Below are 6471 nucleotides of genomic sequence, written 5' to 3' on the forward strand. Positions count from 1 at the left end.
GGCTGTGTAGATGGTTTTAGTTGAACTATCATTTATCATGCTTGTCTAGACAACAACAACAACAGGGCTTTTAGTGTTTTGTCACTATTCTTTACTGGTATTCAGAATTTTGGATTACCATCCAGGGTGAGATGTGACCATGGAATGGCAAACACTGGTTTTCCGTTTCATCTTAACAAAGAGGTTAAACCGACAGTGGTTATCACTGGCAGATCATCATTATCAAAGAAAAGAAGATATGGGCAAAGCTAAATTGAGTATGTCATTTCGTTTTGTTAATCTTTTCAACTTTATGGAACAGAATAATGTATTAGATTCACTTAATTGAAATCCGTTATTTTGTCTTCATTGTATTTATTTGCCACGAATTAAAGGCTGCGACTGAATTCAGAACCATGTCTCTCAACACAAGGGGGCAAACTCCACTTCAGCTGTGGCAAAAGGCATAGTGAATAATGTTGGAATGCATAACCATACTATGAATGTGTTTATGACATAGACAGTGACTTTGCTAGATGACAGACCACTCTAACACAGTTACAATGTTGTTGTTCCATCAGTGAACATTACTATCTGCAACACAACAATGGAGATACTTCAGCAGGCCTTTGAGCCATTTGAAGATGATAGAAATCATGTCATAGATTTATATTGCAACCTTGTGCATTTTCGTAGGAGGCATTCCTAATATGTGATCGTAATTCAATTCAATTTTATTTATAGTATCAATTCCTAGAGTTATCTCAAGACACTTTACAGATAAAGTAGGTCCACACCCCACTCCATAATGTACAAGGACCCAACAGTTCTTGTAGTTCCCTCCAGAGCAGCAACAGTGCGGTCTTAAAAGAGAAACCAACCATCCAGAAGCTACACTGCATAACTTGACAAAGATTATGTTGTACATCATAGAAGAAGCACATATTTACTACTATAGTTGTGTAATACAAAGCAAAACTGCCTATGTGCCAAGAACACTTTACTTAAAGATACTGTCTGTTTTAGTTCATGGTATATGTTATCATGTTTATGTTCAAACTTGTTACTGAAAATGTGAAACATGGAACACTGGTGAAAACAAATTTTTTCGTGCTTTTGGATCTATACATCTCATAAATGTAATGAAAATGTGACTTTAACATAGTTCCTTGTTGAACAGGATAACAAAATCACCAATAAGGATTTGCAGAAATGGAAATCAAGAGAAACAGATTTTAGTAGTCAAGAAAAAGACTAACAGAGTCCAAAAAGTATAGCATCACTAATTATTTTGTCACTAATACCTAAATTACATCTGTCAACTTAATGCCAGTGTGTAGATCGTTTTTGGTAAACAATTCCTTACCCAGTGCACAATATCAATATTGAATGTTATTAACAATATGTCGGTCAGCCAGTGTGTCATCTATAAATGCTTGTACACTTTATCCAGCTATCCCAACAGTAAGATTGAACTCTTGAAGCTCAAAAATATTTGCAACAAGTTTTTTTTTTAATGGCCATGCAAATAAATCTAGGAGCAGTATGCAATCAAGCACAGATCTAAGCAGACCCTATCAAACTTAAAATATCATTGCCTGCATGCATGAATTATCACTGAAAAACAACAGTTTCAATATTACTGGCAAGATAACCTGGCCACAAAACCAAGCCTACTTCAAAATGTTAAATACTCCACAATAGATTTCTGCATAAATATTATTTTAACTTCATTAACTCTGACAATCTGAACCTTCCTTTAAAGAAAAATAAACAAATGTGTATTTTGCACACAAAAACCCCTAAGGTAAGCTTGAACTGTTTTGGTTAGTCAGGACCAGTGTTGGATCAACTGCAGTTGTTCCTCCAATGGTGGGCAGAAGGCTGGCCGGTTGAAGGACATGCTGGCATGTTGATTAGAAGAACCGCATATTTTAAATTGAATACGGAGTCAAACGTTTAGAATCTGGAAACATATGTATCAACTTATTTATTCAGGAGGGCCAATTGAGAGTAAGCTCTCATTTCCAATGATGCCCTACTTACATGCCATTAAAAAATACTGAACATAGTAAGTAATAGATGTGCACACCATAAACAATTACAGAATGTTAAACAACTCAAAGTGTACGTGCACATCAGTATACATGGCTTCATAAAGAAACATTTAAGTGATTAAGTGGCTGTTAAATTGGATTACAATCACTAGTGTGAATGCTATATTAATAGGATTTAACTTGAGCAAGCTTGTTAAATATCCAGGTCATTCTTTTAGGCTTTGAGATACTAGTCTTGCATTGCAGACTGTGGAGGAAGGTCTGGCCAGTCACACATAGCCAACAATTACGTAAAAAATGTAGTTAAAAGACAAAGAGTATGTATTTATTACAGCAAAACCAAGCATAAGTTTCAAGCATACAGTAATCCATCTTTAAGCTGCTGACCGCTGCCCACGGTTTACTCGCTGATGTAGATTTTCTGAGCCCACTGGAAACTTTCTCTGTAGCAGAACTGTCTTCCGTTGGTAGTGTGGACTCTGCAAAACACACACAAGAAAATCTTAGCTGCACCTTCTATTGCTCAACCCTCTGAGATCTAAGGGCGTTTAAAGATATCTTCTTGACTTCTCCTTTATTGTCGCCCCATTGTTCCAGGCGCGTGTAGAGAGATCGTTTGGAACAGTCAGACGTTTGAAATGATTTCCGAAATCTCGGTTCACAAAAGTAGTGTACATATGAAGCTTGTCAAACAGACGGCGTAAAACACAGTTCACAAATGGTCAAAACACAAAAATACAGTCTTAGCTTCTAAAAATCTTGGTCAACGTTTTGGGCTGTAAGCTGAATTTATTAATGTTTACAATGAATTCTACAGGATGCTGTGGCGTTGTGATCTGTCGGGGTCATGGTCATCCATCTTTCTATTCATCTGTCATCACCACTTACAAGACAAAAAAGTTAGAAGACATGCACACACTTACATGAATGCCTTGTTGGGACAGGCCTGTGGGTCTTGGTTATGGTGCACATGCTTTAGGTATTCTCTGTGTGAAAAGGTTGAAGCAGCACTCTTTAGGAGCCGTGCTGTACTCCACATGTTGAACTGTGAGAAGGTAAATGGATCGAGTCAGAACCACCATGAAACTCTGAAGATAAGACACACAATCACAGAGTGTGGAAGAAGTATTCAATCATTTACTAAAGTAAAGTTCTAATATCGCACTGTAAAAGTAAAGTAAAAGTCCGGCATTGAAAAGTAAGTAAAAGTCTAAAATTATCATTAGAAAATGTACTTAAAGTATTAAAAGTAAGAGACTCTCCCCCCATGTTAAAAGAGTAAGGATCCAACCAGCTGTGTGTTTAATGACATCATCACTCAGCTGGACCTGGAGCCGTTTAACTAGAGCTGTCAGATGAATGGAGAGGAGTAACTAAAGTAACTAGTAACTGAATGTAACTAGTAACTGCTGTCTAAAGTAACTATAACTAAAGCTGTCCAGATGAATGGAGAAGAGTAACTAAAGTAGAATTTTCTCTCTGAAATGTAGTGGATAGAAGTAAGTGGCATGAAAAAGAAAATACTCAAGTAAAGTACAAGACCTCAAATGTGTACTTATGTACCGTACTTGAGTAAATGTACTTAGTTACATTCCACCATGCAGTCACAGATCACTCACGTGGGCGTTGCAGCAGCAGGCGGAGACGCAGCGCCCCAGGGTGAAGCAGAGAGTCTTCATCATGCTGTCAGTGAAAAGATGATGATGATGATGATGATGATGATGAGGATAGATGATTATATGTTCTACTTCTTCTCCTTTGCTGGATCGACTCCTAGCACAGCGTCCGATGAGAGATATAAACCTGTCCATTGTGGAAGTGAAACGTATGATGCCCAGTAAAGGGACAGGCCACAGTTTTCTGCTTCCCTACTCTCAGAAAAAGGACGTCTGTCAGCATTTTATCTTAACAGTTAAGAAAGTCATGATATTCCATCACATACTTTACATTTTCAACAGAGTAAAAAGATGACACATTTATATTATTAACAATATTAGTTAGTAGAAAGGTCCACCTGCCTATGCTAGACTGACTCTCTGTTAGTCTAGCATTACCTAGTCTATATCCTTCAAGTTCCACTTCTGGATTGCTCCAGTCCACAGGGATGCAAGATTTTGTTCTTAACAGTCCTGGTGGGGTATGCCCTGATAGCGGAGATAGCGAGAGGGAGGGACATCCGGGGCGTCAGGCTGTGTCCCAGCAATGGACACGCTGACCAGACTAACCGGATGCCAACTGGTAAAGTGTATTTGGGATATGCATCACTAAAACTCAAGTGGCATGACAAGGACCTTAATGGGAATCCTGATTCTTACTTGAGACCCTGAGGCCCTATCTAAGAAGTTTAAAGACAAAATCTAGTGGATTTATGTTGGAAACCACCACCACCCCCCCCCCCCCCCCCCCCCCCCCCGACCTGTCAATCCGCATGTGGACCCTTTCCTCCCTGGTGTGGTGTACATGGACGCGCTCCACGGAGGAATGGAGCGCCGGGAAAACTCTGGACCTTAGCAGAGCATTTAGGACTCTGGAGGTGTAACCACACAGGTGTTAGTCCCTGTTTGTGTGTGTGTTTGTGTTGTGTGTGTGTGTGTGTGTGTGTGTGTGTTGTGTTGTGTGTGTGTGTGTGTGTGTGTGTGTTGTGTGTGGTGTGTGTTGCTTTGTCTCCCCCCTCCCGTTTTTCCCTCTCTATGTATTTAGTATGTTTTATTGTTTGGTCCTGGGACGTGTTCCTATGTCCCAGTGTATTGTTTGGAACTGTTTGTAAATGTTAATGTTTTTTTAATTAAAAATAAAAAAATTGATCAAAAATAAAGCAGGAGATGGATTTTCAAATGAAGTACTGAGGTTGTAGAATCCAGTGTAATTCTTTGTTCGGTCCTTCATGCAGAAGGTTTGGTTTAATTTCCCAGGTTTGGTGATATGTTCTCTGAGATTTCTGCTGCATTAAGATAAGATAAAAAAGCTGTTATTGTCATTATGTACAACAAATACAACAAAATTGAGAGTGCCCCTCCCATGCTGTTAAAAGAAACTGTATTGCAACATCCATACATAACATGAGAACAACCTTGATAACGTGGCAGAGATAATCACTCCTGCAGTCTCCCTTTAACAGATTTCATCAAATTATTTTCTACCTTAGATATAAGTATCTAAGCCTAAAAAGAAAGCAACTACTTTTTTCTTTTGGGCATGAAGAAAAATGTAATCAGAGGGCGATAGGATTATAAATACAAAACAGACACAGACTGCCAACCTACACTGATTTGTTTCTGCCTCGTCCACAGAAAACTCCATTACAGTTCACCATGATCATTTTCCTTCTGAAATGAATACTTCCTTTCAAGATAGACTTGAGAAGTATCTTTGGCATGTTTTTCATCGTTAACACACTGATATTTCAGAATACTAAAGTACAAAACTAAACTTTCTTGTTTGGCTCCCCCCCTTCTCTCTCCCTTTCATATCTTCAGCTTGTCCCGTCAATTAAGGCCAAAAATGCCCAAAAAAAATCTAAAAAAAAACATATTTGAAATGTCACTTAGGTACCATTTCACATTCAAATATCCAAGTGTAGACCTACCTAACACGCACAAAGGTGTAATAGTACTAGATATATATAACACTTCTACAACAAGTTGCTGGGCCATTCCCTGGTTGCCATTGTAATCCAGACAGTACGAGAATCTGTATGTGTGAGTAGAGTTACATTACAGTGTCCTAAACCCCAGGGATAGGGGCATCAATTCCATAAACCTGCAGGCACGTTTTTCCCATAATAACTAATTTGTCACCAAAAGCAGCTTCCTCCGTTAAATTCAAGGGAGAGTTGATAACAGAAGACTTTCCACTATAAAGTGTCATTTTTCCTGCCATTACTGTTCTGATCTATACTTTGGACACATACACAAATAATGTAATATCATTCAATAAGCAGACTTCTTCATTCACTTTATACCATCTTATAGTGACATAGACTGTGACCCTTTGTGGTCACACCCCACACCTCACACCTTGGTAGTTTGCTGCTTAAATTTTAAGAACTTACAGATTACATTTTGTTGGAATTGTATTTTTTATGATTAAGTGTAACAAATAAATACATTGATTGATAGATTAATTGACGATGTAGTGCACATGTGTCAACTCAAGGCCCGGGGCCAAATAAGGCCCCTCACAAATTTTGATCCGCCCGCATATCAATTCAGATTCACAAATGAAACTGTTTCTCAAACATAGAACTGAATTTTGTCAGATTTGGCCCACGTTGAGATTTAAAAATCTCCACTGACCCGGTGAGGTTGCATGTTCAGGCTGTGAAACGGTTGGTGTGAGTCAGCTGTGTGTAGCCGCTTTTAAGATGTATCATTGTTTTGCTTATTAGCTTAACTTTATGATGGCTAAGGAACTATTCTGCAGACTGTGTTTGGGC

This window comes from Etheostoma spectabile, chromosome 8, assembly GCF_008692095.1.
Source record: "Etheostoma spectabile isolate EspeVRDwgs_2016 chromosome 8, UIUC_Espe_1.0, whole genome shotgun sequence".
Lineage (NCBI taxonomy): Eukaryota > Metazoa > Chordata > Actinopteri > Perciformes > Percidae > Etheostoma > Etheostoma spectabile.